Below are 20,994 nucleotides of genomic sequence, written 5' to 3'. Positions count from 1 at the left end.
CTGTTAAGTTCGAGGTTCCCGAGGGCCACGTAGGTTATGGGCATCCACTTGAGTTCGTTAACCAAGTAATGCGTAACCTGTTGGGCGTGAGAAATGAGGATATATATTGCCTGCAGGAGAGGGGGCAAACCATCTATATCCTCACATTGACGACCAAGGCCGCCTGTGGAAGACTCCAGGAGCGAGTTAAGGCAGAGACGTGCAGTAGACTGTTGGAGGGAGTGACTGTGACGTACCTATATGGAGATGGCGAAGTCCCACTCGTAGTATACATGTACAACCCCCATGTATCTGAGGAAGACATCATGCTCTTCCTGAGCAGGTACTGCTCCTCGGTGCGTTCATCAGGGAGAGTCATGGGCTACAGTGGGTTCTGGAACGGAAAGCGAAAGTTCCTGGTACGGTTAAGACCCGACTCGGGGAGTATTGATGGTCTAATGCATCCTCCATCCACAGTTGTGCTGGGTAGGAACCATGGGTCTTTGTTTTACAATGGACAGCCAGTCTATTGTAGGAAATGTGGCGGCCTTGGTCATGTGCAAAGCAATTGCACAAATGAACGGAGAAGTCTGTGTCACAACTGCGGCAGGTGGGGGCACGCCTCCAATGAGTGCCAGAGTGAAAAAACTTGCAGTGGATGTGGCTCAGGTACCCATCTTTTCACTAATTGCCCGTTGCGGACAAGGCGACAAGGAGGTCCTCAGGCACCTGCGGCTGGTTCCGCAGGAGTGCCAGTCAAAGGCGGCTTGGCCAAAATGGGGACTTCCGGGATGAGTTTTGCAGATGTGACTGCAGGGCGTAAAAAGACTGGTACAGCAGTTCTTCCTTCAGGAAACCAGTCAAATGTTCCAGCTACTTCCAGCACAGTTGGATCATTACCCTCTCTTGCAGAAGTCCAGGTTACGCCTGGTGGAGAGATGGGATCCCCTCAGAGCGGTTCTGGGGGAGGGCAGAAGCAACAGGAATGTTCTGCGGTTCCTGAGACCCCTGACTTGTCAGCGGTGTCTCAGGTGGATTCCGGTGGAAGTGGCGTTCGCCACCCAGATGTCCGCCCGGATGTCCGCCCGGATGTCCGCCCGGAGGTACGCCCGGAGGTCCACCCGGAGGTCCGTCCAGATGTCCGTCCAGATGTCCATCCAGATGTCCATCCAGATGTCCACCCAAAGGCTCACCATGATGACCACATTGATGTTCCCTGTGATGCCCGCCCCGATGCTTCCACAGCTGTTTCCGGTGAGGTCTACTCAGATGTCCAGGATGATGCTGGCCTTGTTGTTCGCCCAGATGTTAGTTTAACCATGGAGAAGGTTGGTCCAAAGGTCCCAAGCGTCCAACTGGAGGCGGACCAGATGGACCTAAGTGCCAGTTCTAAAAGAGCTGGTGAGGACTTGGAAACAGAGGGTAAGAAGCGTAAAACCCTCATTGAACAATCTGTTCCCAGTCCATCAGGCACAAATATGGACCCGAACTATCAGGTCTCGGACTCTGATGAGACGTGTAGTCTAAAAACGGTCTCATCTCTTTGTGTGGAATCTGATGGGTCAGAATTTGAGATTTCGGACTAAACAACGAACCAATAAATGGCTGCAATTCGTGTTGCCTCACTCAACGTGAGAAGCCTGAAAAGCCCAATTAGAAGGGCGGCTTTGTTGGCCTGGTTATTGACATTGAACTTTGAAGTTTTTTTCTCCAGGAATGTGGTATAAGCCACGATTTAACCTACGATGACCTTAAAAAGGACTGGTCTATGGGTCCCTCAGTGTGGTCTGGGACTAACACAAACAAAGCCGCCGGCGTGGGTATTTTATTCAAAAACAAAAATGTTAATGTTTTATCTGTTACTGAGATTTTACCTGGTCGTAGTTCATGTTGTTTTTAATGGGTTTTTATGTCGTTTTTTAAATGTTTACGCCCCCCCAGATAAGAATGAGCGAGCCTCCCTTCTTAATGACATTTCTCTGTTTTTAACAGGTCCCTCTCCTTTGGTGGTGGGAGGGGATTTTAACTGTTTAATGTTGGGAGAGGGGAGAGGGGGGGGCGACCTGGCTAGACGGCCTGACAAAACCTCTAGTCAGGTCAAACATATGTTAACTGATTTTAACTTGCAAGATGTATGGAGAAAAACTCACTCAGCTGATCCGGGTTATACGTGGAAGGGTGGTTCTGTGAATTCCCGTATAGATTTCCTATTTTCCTCCACAGACACCTTTGTACCAAAAGCTGCTGGATTGATTGAAAATATTTTTTCAGATCACGCCCTCTTACATGCGGTGTTGGAACACGAGGGAGAGCCAAAAATAGGTAAGAGTGCATGGAAGTTGAATGTGACTTTATTAGAGGACGAGAAAACTAAGGCTGACTTTATTGCAAAATATAAGATCTGGAGAAGTAAAAAGCACCCAAATCAAACTATGTTAAACTGGTGGGAGGGCGTAAAATGGCGCATTAAGGATTTTTTTATTAAAGTGGGGAAACGGAAAGCCAGAGAAAAAAGAAGTAGGTTTAAAGATTTTAATGTTCGGTTGGAAACCCTCCATAAACTAAAGGCATGGGGGGTACCTGGTGTAGATGAGGACATTTCCAAGCTTAAAATAGAAATACAGAGGTTTTTGGAACAAAAGGGAAAAGAGATAGTGTTTAATTCCCATGTCAAATATCTAGAGGAAGGAGAGACATGTTCCAGATATTTTTTTAAAAAAGTGGGGGAGAGGAAACATTTTATCCAAGAATTAGAAGGACAATCTTCTGTTCAAGGCATGCTGGATGAAGCTTTTAATTTTTATAGTACTCTTTTTAGTCTTAAAACTACTGATGAATCTGCTTTTAAAGATAATCTTAATGTTTTATCCCAGTTTTTAAGCAAAGAGGATCAACAATTAATTTCAGTGGACATAAATCATGGGGAGATTGAGGAGGCTGTGAAAGACTTTAAAAAAGGTAAAGCCCCGGGGTCGGACGGTCTCCCCATGGAGTTTTATCTTTGTTTTTGGGATTTTATTAAGAATGATCTTTTAGCAGTTTTTAGTGAAGTTTTTAAGACTGATGTTTTACCCTCATCATGGAGAAAATGTGTGATTACCTTAATTTTTAAGAAAGGTGATAGGTCCAGGTTGGAAAACTGGAGGCCTATCTCCCTTTTAAATACAGAATACAAAATTTTAGCTAAAGTGATTGCAAGTAGAATGAAAAAAGTCATTAAACATGTCATCCACCCAGATCAGGTCTGCGGCATCCCTGGAAGAACCATTTGGGAGCATCTGAATCTTATCCGGGACCTGATCTGGTATCAGAGTGACTGTAAGCAACCTATGGCTATTTTATCACTTGATTTTATGAAGGCATTCGACAGGGTATCACATTTTTATCTTTTTAATGTTCTGAGAAGAATGGGTTTCCCTACAGTTTTTATTGACAAAATTAAGCTTCTATATAAGGATTCATATGCACAGGTACTAGTCAATGGTTTTGTCACTAAGGAAGTTGCCCTCCTGTCTGGGGTAAAACAAGGCTGCCCCATGTCCCCACTGTTGTTTGTATGCGCAATTGAACCACTTCTGTGCCGCCTTCGGCAGGATAGGGTGGTCAGGGGGGTCCCTATTCCAGGGGGTGGTGGAAACCAGGTAAAATCATTGGCCTATATGGATGATGTCTCTGTGTACTGTGCAAGCTCTGCAGCTGTGAACAGGGGCCTCCTGAACACTGAGATATTCAGCGCAGGGTCTGGCTTTCGTCTGAATGTTGACAAGTGTGACTGCTTGATTATTGGCCCCTGGGAGCCCGAGCCGCCTAAAATCCCAGTCCAAACTGATGGTATTAAGATTTTGGGTGTACAATTTGATGCAAGAAATGATGGATGTACAAATTGGGATTTAGTATTAGATAAAATCAATAAAAAGATTTCTTTTTGGCAGCTAAGGAAAATGTCCATGGAGGGGAAGATACTTGTGATAAAAATGGTTTTATTCCCTATTATCCTGTTTGCGGCAATGGTGTTCCCCCCCAACTCCCTCTACCTGAAGAGGCTTCTCAAACCCATTTTTTATTTCTTGTGGGGCTCTAAAATGGAGAAGCTGAGGAGGGTGATTGTCAGCAAGAGTAAGGGTAACGGAGGTAAGGGGCTGCCTGATCTTAAACTGTTTTTATTAATCAAGTTCTTTGTATTCTGCTTTAATTGTCTGAAAAATGACGGGGCTTTTGCATGTTTTTTAAGGTACAGCACGGGGTATGTTTTTAAAAAACTACATGTTGATATTTTACCTAATCGTCCTGTCCTTTTATCCCCTCCGAAACAATATAAGATCTTAGAGACTATTATATCTGAATATGATCTGATAAATGTGGACAAGGGAGTTTTGTCCAATCAGCGTAAGTTGACAGTTGCCTGTAAGGGTCATGAGATTATGGAGGATGTGGCTAATTTTTCCCCGTCTAGGTGCCGATTAATTTGGAACAACGTCTCATGCCCTGCTCTTAGTAATATGCAAAAGGATCTGGCCTGGCAAATAGTCCACCAATGTCTCCCCACCAGGGCCTTCCAACATCGTAGGGGACTTGTGGCCAGTGCCAGATGTCCAAGAGACAGGTGTGCACAGGAGGAGACGGTGTTCCACCTGTTCTGGTATTGTGCTTACGCACAAGAGGTATGGCAGGCAGTGGGCACGCTCCTGAAATGGGTGTGCGGGTTGCGTACCCTAAATTGTGATGTGGTGTTATACGGTATAATTGATTGTCCTACCATGTACCAGGCAAAAATCGCATGGCTCATAATTAACAGTTTTAAAGAGGCCCTAAGGAAAACCAGAAATATTTTACTGTTCAAGCATGATTGCATCCCTGTAAAAGACTGTATAGGTCTTGCATTATGTACCATGTACACGTATTATTTGAGAGATTGCAAAAATCAGGGAACAATAGAAGCAAAAAAGGCATGGTGTCTCCAGATATGGAACACTTTTATGTATTTATAATCATATTTAATTTGTGATTTTATATGTCTTTTTACTATATTGCTTTTAATGTATTTTATGTCATGTTTTAAGTAAAATGCTGGTTTTATGTATGTTTATGTGATTTTATGTGATATTTTACTGTACCTGTAAAAACCTGATTTGGGGTTTTATGATGCGTTTCATGTGCACAAGTAACCGTGTTTTGTATTTAATGCGTGACTTTTTGTTTGTGATGACTAATGAGTTTAATAAAGCTTGTTTGAAACGTGATCTGTTCTTATCAGTTTAATATCTGATACGTCCCCTATCTGGGGACCATATATTAAATGGATTTTTAGAACAGGGAGATGGAAAAAGAGCTTGCTCTGTCCACTCCACGCATTGACCTGGTATTGCAGTACCTCCAGGAACGGTGCACCCCTTCTTAACCCTGTTTCCAAAAGCAGAACTCGATTCACCTGATTCATATTAGCCCGATTAATGAATTGAAAGAAAGCATACAACTTCATATGCACCTCAATTTGGCCCATTCACTTTTCACACTTCAAACTCCTTTTGCTTTTTATCTTTCACACTTTTTACTTGCTTTATTCATCCAAATGGCAAACTCATCACCACTCAACTTCACCAACTCTGCTATGTCCCATGCAGTATCTTGTTCTCAGGCTAATCTAGATCATGTGCAATTGAATGGAATAGATCCCTTTTGGACAAAGTGGATTCTATTGCTGCTGCTGCTGCTGCTGCAGTGACCACAGGTGTGTTGCAACCTGCTGCGCAGCCTAATACCACAATATAAGGAACGTCAAATACTAAGAATGGGCGGCCTATGAAAGAATTAGTACTTTCATTAAGTATACTAAACCGGCTAATTGGGAATAGACAAACTGTAAAAAGCCCTCTGAGAAAGCCCCTCTCTAACCTTTGTTAGTAAGCTTTTCTGTAGCCTGCCTGTTGATGTATTTTCCGTTTGAACAGTGCACAACATGAAGAGACGGAACACTGGCGGCTTGTCACAATGCCCCCCCGATGACATCACAATAGCGCTGCTGCCTAGAAAGCTAGCTGCGCAGCAGAAATTGCTCTTTGGGTGGGAGGTGGGCTAGTGGAAGGAGGGGTCAAGCCGTTTTTTTCCCGGATGGTAGGGGGATGACAGGACAAGGGATGCGGGGGGTGAGAAGGGTTCAGAGGGCAGGGTTTGGGGGCTGGGAAGTGAAGGGAAAAGATTAGGGTTTGGGGATGATGAAAGGGCTTTCTACAGGTAAGGATGGCAAAGGGTGGCAGTGACGGAAAGTCAGGCGACCTGTCCTGTCCGTCTTTTTGTATCATGAATTGGAAAGACTGCAAGGGGCAGGGGAGGTGCTTGTGCCCAAAAGGAGGAGTTATTCAGATTCATTGCAGTGGGCGGCGGCTGCAAAACGCACCATTCTTCGTGTTTTTGCTGTGCAAAGCAGCCTTTTCAAGGGTTGGCTTGGGTGACAAAATGTCTTCTGTAGGCGTGGGTTTGTCTCCCGCTCACTCTCTCTCCCTAACATGTGTCCGGCATAGGCCAGGGTGCCACTCGAGGCCCAAACCAATTCTGGTTATCGCTTCTCGGCCTTTTGGCTAAGATCAAGTGTAGTCCCTTCATTGGGTTTGCCTTGGTCTTTGCTGGGAGGGGCCCGGGCTTGCACAGCCGCCGGCCTCGGGGATTGTTGCGCCTTTTGGTGCTTACGTCCCTTTGTGGCTGGTGGTTCCTGGGCTCGGGAGGCGATCACCCGGGCACTGCGCTTTTGTGTGGTGGCCTGCTGGCCTTCGGGGCTACCTTGATTCTGAAAATTGCGGATGAAATCTCATCTGTTCTTATCAGTTTAATATCTGATACGTCCCCTATCTGGGGACCATATATTAAATGGATTTTTAGAACAGGGAGATGGAAAAAGAGCTTGCTCTGTCCACTCCACGCATTGACCTGGTATTGCAGTACCTCCAGGAGCGGTGCACCCCTTCTTAACCCAGTTTCCAAAAGCAGAACTCGATTCACCTGATTCATATTAGCCCGATTAATGAATTGAAAGAAAGCATACAACTTCATATGCACCTCAATTTGGCCCATTCACTTTTCACACTTCAAACTCCTTTTGCTTTTTACCTTTCACACTTTTTACTTGCTTTATTCATCCAAATGGCAAACTCATCACCACTCAACTTCACCAACTCTGCTATGTCCCATGCAGTATCTTGTTCTCAGGCTAATCTAGATCATGTGCAATTGAATGGAATAGATCCCTTTTGGACAAAGTGGATTCTATTGCTGCTGCTGCTGCTGCTGCAGTGACCACAGGTGTGTTGCAACCTGCTGCGCAGCCTAATACCACAATATAAGGAACGTCAAATACTAAGAATGGGCGGCCTATGAAAGAATTAGTACTTTCATTAAGTAGACTAAACCGGCTAATTGGGAATAGACAAACTGTAAAAAGCCCTCTGAGAAAGCCCCTCTCTAACCTTTGTTAGTAAGCTTTTCTGTAGCCTGCCTGTTGATGTATTTTCCGTTTGAACAGTGCACAACATGAAGAGACGGAACACTGGCGGCTTGTCACAATGCCCCCCCGATGACATCACAATAGCGCTGCTGCCTAGAAAGCTAGCTGCGCAGCAGAAATTGCTCTTTGGGTGGGAGGTGGGCTAGTGGAAGGAGGGGTCAAGCCGTTTTTTTCCCGGATGGTAGGGGGATGACAGGACAAGGGATGCGGGGGGTGAGAAGGGTTCAGAGGGCAGGGTTTGGGGGCTGGGAAGTGAAGGGAAAAGATTAGGGTTTGGGGATGATGAAAGGGCTTTCTACAGGTAAGGATGGCAAAGGGTGGCAGTGACGGAAAGTCAGGCGACCTGTCCTGTCCGTCTTTTTGTATCATGAATTGGAAAGACTGCAAGGGGCAGGGGAGGTGCTTGTGCCCAAAAGGAGGAGTTATTCAGATTCATTGCAGTGGGCGGCGGCTGCAAAACGCACCATTCTTCGTGTTTTTGCTGTGCAAAGCAGCCTTTTCAAGGGTTGGCTTGGGTGACAAAATGTCTTCTGTAGGCGTGGGTTTGTCTCCCGCTCACTCTCTCTCCCTAACATGTGTCCGGCATAGGCCAGGGTGCCACTCGAGGCCCAAACCAATTCTGGTTATCGCTTCTCGGCCTTTTGGCTAAGATCAAGTGTAGTCCCTTCATTGGGTTTTCCTTGGTCTTGGCTGGGAGGGGCCCAGGCTTGCACAACCGCCGGCCTCGGGGATTGTTGCGCCTTCTGGTGCTTACGTCCCCTTGTGCTGGTTGGTTCCCGGGCTCGGGGGGCGATCACTCGCGGCACTGTCGCTTTTGTGCGGTGACCGGCGTGCCTTCGGGCAATTATGTAAATATTGGGTGACTTGTCATCCAAACTCGATGGACCGATTTTGGTATGATCGGATTGTCCCTGATGGGATAGCCAACTTAAAAAAAAAAAAAAAAATCTGTTCTTATCAGTTTAATATCTGATACGTCCCCTATCTGGGGACCATATATTAAATGGATTTTTAGAACAGGGAGATGGAAAAAGAGCTTGCTCTGTCCACTCCACGCATTGACCTGGTATTGCAGTACCTCCAGGAGCGGTGCACCCCTTCTTAACCCAGTTTCCAAAAGCAGAACTCGATTCACCTGATTCATATTAGCCCGATTAATGAATTGAAAGAAAGCATACAACTTCATATGCACCTCAATTTGGCCCATTCACTTTTCACACTTCAAACTCCTTTTGCTTTTTATCTTTCACACTTTTTACTTGCTTTATTCATCCAAATGGCAAACTCATCACCACTCAACTTCACCAACTCTGCTATGTCCCATGCAGTATCTTGTTCTCAGGCTAATCTAGATCATGTGCAATTGAATGGAATAGATCCCTTTTGGACAAAGTGGATTCTTTTGCTGCTGCTGCTGCTGCTGCAGTGACCACAGGTGTGTTGCAACCTGCTGCGCAGCCTAATACCACAATATAAGGAACGTCAAATACTAAGAATGGGCGGCCTATGAAAGAATTAGTACTTTCATTAAGTATACTAAACCGGCTAATTGGGAATAGACAAACTGTAAAAAGCCCTCTGAGAAAGCCCCTCTCTAACCTTTGTTAGTAAGCTTTTCTGTAGCCTGCCTGTTGATGTATTTTCCGTTTGAACAGTGCACAACATGAAGAGACGGAACACTGGCGGCTTGTCACAATGCCCCCCCGATGACATCACAATAGCGCTGCTGCCTAGAAAGCTAGCTGCGCAGCAGAAATTGCTCTTTGGGTGGGAGGTGGGCTAGTGGAAGGAGGGGTCAAGCCGTTTTTTTCCCGGATGGTAGGGGGATGACAGGACAAGGGATGCGGGGGGTGAGAAGGGTTCAGAGGGCAGGGTTTGGGGGCTGGGAAGTGAAGGGAAAAGATTAGGGTTTGGGGATGATGAAAGGGCTTTCTACAGGTAAGGATGGCAAAGGGTGGCAGTGACGGAAAGTCAGGCGACCTGTCCTGTCCGTCTTTTTGTATCATGAATTGGAAAGACTGCAAGGGGCAGGGGAGGTGCTTGTGCCCAAAAGGAGGAGTTATTCAGATTCATTGCAGTGGGCGGCGGCTGCAAAACGCACCATTCTTCGTGTTTTTGCTGTGCAAAGCAGCCTTTTCAAGGGTTGGCTTGGGTGACAAAATGTCTTCTGTAGGCGTGGGTTTGTCTCCCGCTCACTCTCTCTCCCTAACATGTGTCCGGCATAGGCCAGGGTGCCACTCGAGGCCCAAACCAATTCTGGTTATCGCTTCTCGGCCTTTTGGCTAAGATCAAGTGTAGTGTTGTTCGAAGAGGTGGTTTAAGCTCCAGGCCACCTTAGTACAATGATACAATGCACACTGGAAGGTTGCGCTTGCTAGTACTCTGGGTGGATAGTATATTCATCTAGAGGAAAACATGGCCCTACCAGGATCGAGGCTATTAGACTGAGTAAGGGTGGGGGGCTATGGTACAACGTGCCCCAGGACTGACGACCCTGGAGTGAGTCTGAGCTTGCTGGCTTGGGACCCCGGCAAGCCTTGGGCTCTGTAGCACACCGTACCTTGCCTTTTCATACTTTTTGAGCATATTACCCTATCCCGGCCTTCTGGCTAGGAAGGGAAATTTTTATAATCCCGGTCGGAGGTCTGGTCAGCTTTGGGCTGAGAAACTAACACCCGGTTGGAGGTATGGGTCAGCTTCGGCTGAGAAACCAACACCCGGTTGGAGGTCTGGGTCAGCTTCGGCTGAGAAACCAACACCCGGTTGGAGGTCCGGGTCAGCTTCGGCTGAGAAACCAACACCCGGTTGGAGGTCCGGTTAGCCTTGGGCTGAGAAACCAACACCGGTTGACGGTCCGGGCAGTTTCGGCTGCGAAACCAACAACTAGTAGCTCTCTACTCCACTTGGGTAAGATGCCTGGGTGAACGCTGGGAGCAACGACAAGGCTCAACCAGGCTTCGGCTTGGGGGAGCATCGAAGATCCCTGACCCTTGCTGTGGCCTTCTGGCTCGGAGGGACGGGGTTGATTTTTGGGGACCCTCTCCTCACGGAGGGGTCCACACGAATCCTAGCCTTTGCACTGTTTTTGGTGTGACTTCGGTCATGCATTTTTTGCGGTGCTTTGGAAAGCTTCATTAAATCAAAATCTGTTCTTATCAGTTTAATATCTGATACGTCCCCTATCTGGGGACCATATATTAAATGGATTTTTAGAACAGGGAGATGGAAAAAGAGCTTGCTCTGTCCACTCCACGCATTGACCTGGTATTGCAGTACCTCCAGGAGCGGTGCACCCCTTCTTAACCCAGTTTCCAAAAGCAGAACTCGATTCACCTGATTCATATTAGCCCGATTAATGAATTGAAAGAAAGCATACAACTTCATATGCACCTCAATTTGGCCCATTCACTTTTCACACTTCAAACTCCTTTTGCTTTTTATCTTTCACACTTTTTACTTGCTTTATTCATCCAAATGGCAAACTCATCACCACTCAACTTCACCAACTCTGCTATGTCCCATGCAGTATCTTGTTCTCAGGCTAATCTAGATCATGTGCAATTGAATGGAATAGATCCCTTTTGGACAAAGTGGATTCTATTGCTGCTGCTGCTGCTGCTGCAGTGACCACAGGTGTGTTGCAACCTGCTGCGCAGCCTAATACCACAATATAAGGAACGTCAAATACTAAGAATGGGCGGCCTATGAAAGAATTAGTACTTTCATTAAGTATACTAAACCGGCTAATTGGGAATAGACAAACTGTAAAAAGCCCTCTGAGAAAGCCCCTCTCTAACCTTTGTTAGTAAGCTTTTCTGTAGCCTGCCTGTTGATGTATTTTCCGTTTGAACAGTGCACAACATGAAGAGACGGAACACTGGCGGCTTGTCACAATGCCCCCCCGATGACATCACAATAGCGCTGCTGCCTAGAAAGCTAGCTGCGCAGCAGAAATTGCTCTTTGGGTGGGAGGTGGGCTAGTGGAAGGAGGGGTCAAGCCGTTTTTTTCCCGGATGGTAGGGGGATGACAGGACAAGGGATGCGGGGGGTGAGAAGGGTTCAGAGGGCAGGGTTTGGGGGCTGGGAAGTGAAGGGAAAAGATTAGGGTTTGGGGATGATGAAAGGGCTTTCTACAGGTAAGGATGGCAAAGGGTGGCAGTGACGGAAAGTCAGGCGACCTGTCCTGTCCGTCTTTTTGTATCATGAATTGGAAAGACTGCAAGGGGCAGGGGAGGTGCTTGTGCCCAAAAGGAGGAGTTATTCAGATTCATTGCAGTGGGCGGCGGCTGCAAAACGCACCATTCTTCGTGTTTTTGCTGTGCAAAGCAGCCTTTTCAAGGGTTGGCTTGGGTGACAAAATGTCTTCTGTAGGCGTGGGTTTGTCTCCCGCTCACTCTCTCTCCCTAACATGTGTCCGGCATAGGCCAGGGTGCCACTCGAGGCCCAAACCAATTCTGGTTATCGCTTCTCGGCCTTTTGGCTAAGATCAAGTGTAGTGTTGTTCGAAGAGGTGGTTTAAGCTCCAGGCCACCTTAGTACAATGATACAATGCACACTGGAAGGTTGCGCTTGCTAGTACTCTGGGTGGATAGTATATTCATCTAGAGGAAAACATGGCCCTACCAGGATCGAGGCTATTAGACTGAGTAAGGGTGGGGGGCTATGGTACAACGTGCCCCAGGACTGATGACCCTGGAGTGAGTCTGAGCTTGCTGGCTTGGGACCCCGGCAAGCCTTGGGCTCTGTAGCACACCGTACCTTGCCTTTTCATACTTTTTGAGCATATTACCCTATCCCGGCCTTCTGGCTAGGAAGGGAAATTTTTACAATCCTGGTCGGAGGTCTGGTCAGCTTTGGGCTGAGAAACTAACACCCGGTTGGAGGTCTGGGTCAGCTTCGGCTGAGAAACCAACACCCGGTTGGAGGTCTGGGTCAGCTTCGGCTGAGAAACCAACACCCGGTTGGAGGTCCGGTTAGCCTTGGGCTGAGAAACCAACACCGGTTGACGGTCCGGGCAGTTTCGGCTGCGAAACCAACAACTAGTAGCTCTCTACTCCACTTGGGTAAGATGCCTGGGTGGACGCTGGGAGCAACGACAAGGCTCAACCAGGCTTCGGCTTGGGGGAGCACCGAAGATCCCTGACCCTTGCTGTGGCCTTCTGGCTCGGAGGGACGGGGTTGATTTTTGGGGACCCTCTCCTCACGGTGGGGTCCACACGAATCCTAGCCTTTGCACTGTTTTTGGTGTGACTTCGGTCATGCATTTTTTGTGGTGCTTTGGAAAGCTTCATTAAATCAAAATCTGTTCTTATCAGTTTAATATCTGATACGTCCCCTATCTGGGGACCATATATTAAATGGATTTTTAGAACAGGGAGATGGAAAAAGAGCTTGCTCTGTCCACTCCACGCATTGACCTGGTATTGCAGTACCTCCAGGAGCGGTGCACCCCTTCTTAACCCAGTTTCCAAAAGCAGAACTCGATTCACCTGATTCATATTAGCCCGATTAATGAATTGAAAGAAAGCATACAACTTCATATGCACCTCAATTTGGCCCATTCACTTTTCACACTTCAAACTCCTTTTGCTTTTTATCTTTCACACTTTTTACTTGCTTTATTCATCCAAATGGCAAACTCATCACCACTCAACTTCACCAACTCTGCTATGTCCCATGCAGTATCTTGTTCTCAGGCTAATCTAGATCATGTGCAATTGAATGGAATAGATCCCTTTTGGACAAAGTGGATTCTATTGCTGCTGCTGCTGCTGCTGCAGTGACCACAGGTGTGTTGCAACCTGCTGCGCAGCCTAATACCACAATATAAGGAACGTCAAATACTAAGAATGGGCGGCCTATGAAAGAATTAGTACTTTCATTAAGTATACTAAACCGGCTAATTGGGAATAGACAAACTGTAAAAAGCCCTCTGAGAAAGCCCCTCTCTAACCTTTGTTAGTAAGCTTTTCTGTAGCCTGCCTGTTGATGTATTTTCCGTTTGAACAGTGCACAACATGAAGAGACGGAACACTGGCGGCTTGTCACAATGCCCCCCCGATGACATCACAATAGCGCTGCTGCCTAGAAAGCTAGCTGCGCAGCAGAAATTGCTCTTTGGGTGGGAGGTGGGCTAGTGGAAGGAGGGGTCAAGCCGTTTTTTTCCCGGATGGTAGGGGGATGACAGGACAAGGGATGCGGGGGGTGAGAAGGGTTCAGAGGGCAGGGTTTGGGGGCTGGGAAGTGAAGGGAAAAGATTAGGGTTTGGGGATGATGAAAGGGCTTTCTACAGGTAAGGATGGCAAAGGGTGGCAGTGACGGAAAGTCAGGCGACCTGTCCTGTCCGTCTTTTTGTATCATGAATTGGAAAGACTGCAAGGGGCAGGGGAGGTGCTTGTGCCCAAAAGGAGGAGTTATTCAGATTCATTGCAGTGGGCGGCGGCTGCAAAACGCACCATTCTTCGTGTTTTTGCTGTGCAAAGCAGCCTTTTCAAGGGTTGGCTTGGGTGACAAAATGTCTTCTGTAGGCGTGGGTTTGTCTCCCGCTCACTCTCTCTCCCTAACATGTGTCCGGCATAGGCCAGGGTGCCACTCGAGGCCCAAACCAATTCTGGTTATCGCTTCTCGGCCTTTTGGCTAAGATCAAGTGTAGTCCCTTCATTGGGTTTGCCTTGGTCTTGGCTGGGAGGGGCCCGGGCTTGCACAACCGCCGGCCTCGGGGATTGTTGCGCCTTTTGGTGCTTACGTCCCCTTTTGGCTGGTGGTTCCTGGGCTCGGGAGGCGATCACCCAGGCACTGCGCTTTTGTGTGGTGGCCTGCTGGCCTTCGGGGCTACCTTGATTCTGAAAATTGCGGATGAAATCTCATCTGTTCTTATCAGTTTAATATCTGATACGTCCCCTATCTGGGGACCATATATTACATGGATTTTTAGAACAGGGAGATGGAAAAAGAGCTTGCTCTGTCCACTCCACGCATTGACCTGGTATTGCAGTACCTCCAGGAGCGGTGCACCCCTTCTTAACCCAGTTTCCAAAAGCAGAACTCGATTCACCTGATTCATATTAGCCCGATTAATGAATTGAAAGAAAGCATACAACTTCATATGCACCTCAATTTGGCCCATTCACTTTTCACACTTCAAACTCCTTTTGCTTTTTATCTTTCACACTTTTTACTTGCTTTATTCATCCAAATGGCAAACTCATCACCACTCAACTTCATCAACTCTGCTATGTCCCATGCAGTATCTTGTTCTCAGGCTAATCTAGATCATGTGCAATTGAATGGAATAGATCCCTTTTGGACAAAGTGGATTCTATTGCTGCTGCTGCTGCTGCTGCAGTGACCACAGGTGTGTTGCAACCTGCTGCGCAGCCTAATACCACAATATAAGGAACGTCAAATACTAAGAATGGGCGGCCTATGAAAGAATTAGTACTTTCATTAAGTATACTAAACCGGCTAATTGGGAATAGACAAACTGTAAAAAGCCCTCTGAGAAAGCCCCTCTCTAACCTTTGTTAGTAAGCTTTTCTGTAGCCTGCCTGTTGATGTATTTTCCGTTTGAACAGTGCACAACATGAAGAGACGGAACACTGGCGGCTTGTCACAATGCCCCCCCGATGACATCACAATAGCGCTGCTGCCTAGAAAGCTAGCTGCGCAGCAGAAATTGCTCTTTGGGTGGGAGGTGGGCTAGTGGAAGGAGGGGTCAAGCCGTTTTTTTCCCGGATGGTAGGGGGATGACAGGACAAGGGATGCGGGGGGTGAGAAGGGTTCAGAGGGCAGGGTTTGGGGGCTGGGAAGTGAAGGGAAAAGATTAGGGTTTGGGGATGATGAAAGGGCTTTCTACAGGTAAGGATGGCAAAGGGTGGCAGTGACGGAAAGTCAGGCGACCTGTCCTGTCCGTCTTTTTGTATCATGAATTGGAAAGACTGCAAGGGGCAGGGGAGGTGCTTGTGCCCAAAAGGAGGAGTTATTCAGATTCATTGCAGTGGGCGGCGGCTGCAAAACGCACCATTCTTCGTGTTTTTGCTGTGCAAAGCAGCCTTTTCAAGGGTTGGCTTGGGTGACACAATGTCTTCTGTAGGCGTGGGTTTGTCTCCCGCTCACTCTCTCTCCCTAACATGTGTCCGGCATAGGCCAGGGTGCCACTCGAGGCCCAAACCAATTCTGGTTATCGCTTCTCGGCCTTTTGGCTAAGATCAAGTGTAGTCCCTTCACTGGGTTTGCCTTGGTCTTGGCTGGGAGGGGCCCGGGCTTGCACAACCGCCGGCCTCGGGGATTGTTGCGCCTTTTGGTGCTTACGTCCCCTTATGGCTGGTGGTTCCTGGGCTCGGGAGGCGATCACCTGCGGCACTGCGCTTTTGTGTGGTGGCCGATGACCGTTTTCTGAAATTTGCGGATGAAATCTCATCTGTTCTTATCAGTTTAATATCTGATACGTCCCCTATCTGGGGACCATATATTAAATGGATTTTTAGAACAGGGAGATGGAAAAAGAGCTTGCTCTGTCCACTCCACGCATTGACCTGGTATTGCAGTACCTCCAGGAGCGGTGCACCCCTTCTTAACCCAGTCTCCAAAAGCAGAACTCGATTCACCTGATTCATATTAGCCCGATTAATGAATTGAAAGAAAGCATACAACTTCATATGCACCTCAATTTGGCCCATTCACTTTTCACACTTCAAACTCCTTTTGCTTTTTATCTTTCACACTTTTTACTTGCTTTATTCATCCAAATGGCAAACTCATCACCACTCAACTTCACCAACTCTGCTATGTCCCATGCAGTATCTTGTTCTCAGGCTAATCTAGATCATGTGCAATTGAATGGAATAGATCCCTTTTGGACAAAGTGGATTCTATTGCTGCTGCTGCTGCTGCTGCAGTGACCACAGGTGTGTTGCAACCTGCTGCGCAGCCTAATACCACAATATAAGGAACGTCAAATACTAAGAATGGGCGGCCTATGAAAGAATTAGTACTTTCATTAAGTATACTAAACCGGCTAATTGGGAATAGACAAACTGTAAAAAGCCCTCTGAGAAAGCCCCTCTCTAACCTTTGTTAGTAAGCTTTTCTGTAGCCTGCCTGTTGATGTATTTTCCGTTTGAACAGTGCACAACATGAAGAGACGGAACACTGGCGGCTTGTCACAATGCCCCCCCGATGACATCACAATAGCGCTGCTGCCTAGAAAGCTAGCTGCGCAGCAGAAATTGCTCTTTGGGTGGGAGGTGGGCTAGTGGAAGGAGGGGTCAAGCCGTTTTTTTCCCGGATGGTAGGGGGATGACAGGACAAGGGATGCGGGGGGTGAGAAGGGTTCAGAGGGCAGGGTTTGGGGGCTGGGAAGTGAAGGGAAAAGATTAGGGTTTGGGGATGATGAAAGGGCTTTCTACAGGTAAGGATGGCAAAGGGTGGCAGTGACGGAAAGTCAGGCGACCTGTCCTGTCCGTCTTTTTGTATCATGAATTGGAAAGACTGCAAGGGGCAGGGGAGGTGCTTGTGCCCAAAAGGAGGAGTTATTCAGATTCATTGCAGTGGGCGGCGGCTGCAAAACGCACCATTCTTTGTGTTTTTGCTGTGCAAAGCAGCCTTTTCAAGGGTTGGCTTGGGTGACAAAATGTCTTCTGTAGGCGTGGGTTTGTCTCCCGCTCACTCTCTCTCCCTAACATGTGTCCGGCATAGGCCAGGGTGCCACTCGAGGCCCAAACCAATTCTGGTTATCGCTTCTCGGCCTTTTGGCTAAGATCAAGTGTAGTCCCTTCATTGGGTTTGCCTTGGTCTTGGCTGGGAGGAGCCCGGGCTTGCACAACCGCCGGCCTCGGGGATTGTTGCGCCTTTTGGTGCTTACGTCCCCTTTTGGCTGGTGGTTCCTGGGCTCGGGAGGCGATCACCCAGGCACTGCGCTTTTGTGTGGTGGCCTGCTGGCCTTCGGGGCTACCTTGATTCTGAAAATTGCGGATGAAATCTCATCTGTTCTTATCAGTTTAATATCTGATACGTCCCCTATCTGGGGACCATATATTAAATGGATTTTTAGAACAGGGAGATGGAAAAAGAGCTTGCTCTGTCCACTCCACGCATTGACCTGGTATTGCAGTACCTCCAGGAGCGGTGCACCCCTTCTTAACCCAGTTTCCAAAAGCAGAACTCGATTCACCTGATTCATATTAGCCCGATTAATGAATTGAAAGAAAGCATACAACTTCATATGCACCTCAATTTGGCCCATTCACTTTTCACACTTCAAACTCCTTTTGCTTTTTATCTTTCACACTTTTTACTTGCTTTATTCATCCAAATGGCAAACTCATCACCACTCAACTTCACCAACTCTGCTATGTCCCATGCAGTATCTTGTTCTCAGGCTAATCTAGATCATGTGCAATTGAATGGAATAGATCCCTTTTGGACAAAGTGGATTCTATTGCTGCTGCTGCTGCTGCTGCAGTGACCACAGGTGTGTTGCAACCTGCTGCGCAGCCTAATACCACAATATAAGGAACGTCAAATACTAAGAATGGGCGGCCTATGAAAGAATTAGTACTTTCATTAAGTATACTAAACCGGCTAATTGGGAATAGACAAACTGTAAAAAGCCCTCTGAGAAAGCCCCTCTCTAACCTTTGTTAGTAAGCTTTTCTGTAGCCTGCCTGTTGATGTATTTTCCGTTTGAACAGTGCACAACATGAAGAGATGGAACACTGGCGGCTTGTCACAATGCCCCCCCGATGACATCACAATAGCGCTGCTGCCTAGAAAGCTAGCTGCGCAGCAGAAATTGCTCTTTGGGTGGGAGGTGGGCTAGTGGAAGGAGGGGTCAAGCCGTTTTTTTCCCGGATGGTAGGGGGATGACAGGACAAAGGATGCGGGGGGTGAGAAGGGTTCAGAGGGCAGGGTTTGGGGGCTGGGAAGTGAAGGGAAAAGATTAGGGTTTGGGGATGATGAAAGGGCTTTCTACAGGTAAGGATGACAAAGGGTGGCAGTGACGGAAAGTCAGGCGACCTGTCCTGTACGTCTTTTTGTATCATGAATTGGAAAGACTGCAAGGGGCAGGGGAGGTGCTTGTGCCCAAAAGGAGGAGTTATTCAGATTCATTGCAGTGGGCGGCGGCTGCAAAACGCACCATTCTTCGTGTTTTTGCTGTGCAAAGCAGCCTTTTCAAGGGTTGGCTTGGGTGACACAATGTCTTCTGTAGGCGTGGGTTTGTCTCCCGCTCACTCTCTCTCCCTAACATGTGTCCGGCATAGGCCAGGGTGCCACTCGAGGCCCAAACCAATTCTGGTTATCGCTTCTCGGCCTTTTGGCTAAGATCAAGTGTAGTCCCTTCACTGGGTTTGCCTTGGTCTTGGCTGGGAGGGGCCCGGGCTTGCACAACCGCCGGCCTCGGGGATTGTTGCGCCTTTTGGTGCTTACGTCCCCTTATGGCTGGTGGTTCCTGGGCTCGGGAGGCGATCACCTGCGGCACTGCGCTTTTGTGTGGTGGACGATGACCGTTTTCTGAAATTTGCGGATGAAATCTCATCTGTTCTTATCAGTTTAATATCTGATACGTCCCCTATCTGGGGACCATATATTAAATGGATTTTTAGAACAGGGAGATGGAAAAAGAGCTTGCTCTGTCCACTCCACGCATTGACCTGGTATTGCAGTACCTCCAGGAGCGGTGCACCCCTTCTTAACCCAGTTTCCAAAAGCAGAACTCGATTCACCTGATTCATATTAGCCCGATTAATGAATTGAAAGAAAGCATACAACTTCATATGCACCTCAATTTGGCCCATTCACTTTTCACACTTCAAACTCCTTTTGCTTTTTATCTTTCACACTTTTTACTTGCTTTATTCATCCAAATGGCAAACTCATCACCACTCAACTTCACCAACTCTGCTATGTCCCATGCAGTATCTTGTTCTCAGGCTAATCTAGATCATGTGCAATTGAATGGAATAGATCCCTTTTGGACAAAGTGGATTCTATTGCTGCTGCTGCTGCTGCAGTGACCACAGGTGTGTTGCAACCTGCTGCGCAGCCTAATACCACAATATAAGGAACGTCAAATACTAAGAATGGGCGGCCTATGAAAGAATTAGTACTTTCATTAAGTATACTAAACCGGCTAATTGGGAATAGACAAACTGTAAAAAGCCCTCTGAGAAAGCCCCTCTCTAACCTTTGTTAGTAAGCTTTTCTGTAGCCTGCCTGTTGATGTATTTTCCGTTTGAACAGTGCACAACATGAAGAGACGGAACACTGGCGGCTTGTCACAATGCCCCCCCGATGACATCACAATAGCGCTGCTGCCTAGAAAGCTAGCTGCGCAGCAGAAATTGCTCTTTGGGTGGGAGGTGGGCTAGTGGAAGGAGGGGTCAAGCCGTTTTTTTCCCGGATGGTAGGGGGATGACAGGACAAGGGATGCGGGGGGTGAGAAGGGTTCAGAGGGCAGGGTTTGGGGGCTGGGAAGTGAAGGGAAAAGATTAGGGTTTGGGGATGATGAAAGGGCTTTCTACAGGTAAGGATGGCAAAGGGTGGCAGTGACGGAAAGTCAGGCGACCTGTCCTGTCCGTCTTTTTGTATCATGAATTGGAAAGACTGCAAGGGGCAGGGGAGGTGCTTGTGCCCAAAAGGAGGAGTTATTCAGATTCATTGCAGTGGGCGGCGGCTGCAAAACGCACCATTCTTCGTGTTTTTGCTGTGCAAAGCAGCCTTTTCAAGGGTTGGCTTGGGTGACAAAATGTCTTCTGTAGGCGTGGGTTTGTCTCCCGCTCACTCTCTCTCCCTAACATGTGTCCGGCATAGGCCAGGGTGCCACTCGAGGCCCAAACCAATTCTGGTTATCGCTTTTCGGCCTTTTGGCTAAGATCAAGTGTAGTCCCTTCATTGGGTTTGCCTTAGTCTTGGCTGGGAGGGGCCCGGGCTTGCACAACCGCCGGCCTCGGGGATTGTTGCGCCTTTTGGTGCTTACGTCCCCTTTTGGCTGGTGGTTCCTGGGCTCGGGAGGCGATCACCCAGGCACTGCGCTTTTGTGTGGTGGCCTGCTGGCCTTCGGGGCTACCTTGATTCTGAAAATTGCGGATGAAATCTCATCTGTTCTTATCAGTTTAATATCTGATACGTCCCCTATCTGGGGACCATATATTAAATGGATTTTTAGAACAGGGAGATGGAAAAAGAGCTTGCTCTGTCCACTCCACGCATTGACCTGGTATTGCAGTACCTCCAGGAGCGGTGCACCCCTTCTTAACCCAGTTTCCAAAAGCAGAACTCGATTCACCTGATTCATATTAGCCCGATTAATGAATTGAAAGAAAGCATACAACTTCATATGCACCTCAATTTGGCCCATTCACTTTTCACACTTCAAACTCCTTTTGCTTTTTATCTTTCACACTTTTTACTTGCTTTATTCATCCAAATGGCAAACTCATCACCACTCAACTTCACCAACTCTGCTATGTCCCATGCAGTATCTTGTTCTCAGGCTAATCTAGATCATGTGCAATTGAATG

At 47.6% G+C, this 20,994-nt stretch overlaps 9 non-coding genes and 1 pseudogene across 9 annotated transcripts; all 10 read left to right on the top strand.

The window, feature by feature from the left end:
* The first annotated feature begins 5,181 nt into the window (after positions 1–5,181).
* On the top strand, positions 5,182–5,372 carry LOC142293291 (U2 spliceosomal RNA). Its single transcript, XR_012751263.1, has one exon. It is a non-coding gene; the product is annotated as a U2 spliceosomal RNA (small nuclear RNA).
* A 1,381-nt stretch (positions 5,373–6,753) lies between these two features.
* On the top strand, positions 6,754–6,937 carry LOC142292471 (U2 spliceosomal RNA). The gene has a single exon (XR_012750629.1). It is a non-coding gene; the product is annotated as a U2 spliceosomal RNA (small nuclear RNA).
* Positions 6,938–8,358: 1,421 nt separating this feature from the next.
* Positions 8,359–8,574, top strand: LOC142292615 (U2 spliceosomal RNA; annotated as a pseudogene).
* A 2,002-nt stretch (positions 8,575–10,576) lies between these two features.
* Positions 10,577–10,772, top strand: LOC142293215 (U2 spliceosomal RNA). Its single transcript, XR_012751200.1, has one exon. It is a non-coding gene; the product is annotated as a U2 spliceosomal RNA (small nuclear RNA).
* A 1,960-nt stretch (positions 10,773–12,732) lies between these two features.
* On the top strand, positions 12,733–12,928 carry LOC142293205 (U2 spliceosomal RNA). Its single transcript, XR_012751191.1, has one exon. It is a non-coding gene; the product is annotated as a U2 spliceosomal RNA (small nuclear RNA).
* A 1,381-nt stretch (positions 12,929–14,309) lies between these two features.
* On the top strand, positions 14,310–14,493 carry LOC142292515 (U2 spliceosomal RNA). Its single transcript, XR_012750669.1, has one exon. It is a non-coding gene; the product is annotated as a U2 spliceosomal RNA (small nuclear RNA).
* Positions 14,494–15,860: 1,367 nt separating this feature from the next.
* On the top strand, positions 15,861–16,045 carry LOC142293276 (U2 spliceosomal RNA). The gene has a single exon (XR_012751251.1). It is a non-coding gene; the product is annotated as a U2 spliceosomal RNA (small nuclear RNA).
* Positions 16,046–17,426: 1,381 nt separating this feature from the next.
* On the top strand, positions 17,427–17,610 carry LOC142292474 (U2 spliceosomal RNA). The gene has a single exon (XR_012750632.1). It is a non-coding gene; the product is annotated as a U2 spliceosomal RNA (small nuclear RNA).
* Positions 17,611–18,977: 1,367 nt separating this feature from the next.
* Positions 18,978–19,162, top strand: LOC142293275 (U2 spliceosomal RNA). Its single transcript, XR_012751250.1, has one exon. It is a non-coding gene; the product is annotated as a U2 spliceosomal RNA (small nuclear RNA).
* Positions 19,163–20,540: 1,378 nt separating this feature from the next.
* Positions 20,541–20,724, top strand: LOC142292470 (U2 spliceosomal RNA). Its single transcript, XR_012750628.1, has one exon. It is a non-coding gene; the product is annotated as a U2 spliceosomal RNA (small nuclear RNA).
* Positions 20,725–20,994: the final 270 nt, after the last annotated feature.

This window comes from Anomaloglossus baeobatrachus, chromosome 2 (assembly GCF_048569485.1).
Source record: "Anomaloglossus baeobatrachus isolate aAnoBae1 chromosome 2, aAnoBae1.hap1, whole genome shotgun sequence".
In the NCBI taxonomy this organism is placed as follows: Eukaryota; Metazoa; Chordata; class Amphibia; order Anura; family Aromobatidae; genus Anomaloglossus; species Anomaloglossus baeobatrachus.
This window is presented reverse-complemented; position numbering and strand designations above follow the sequence as displayed.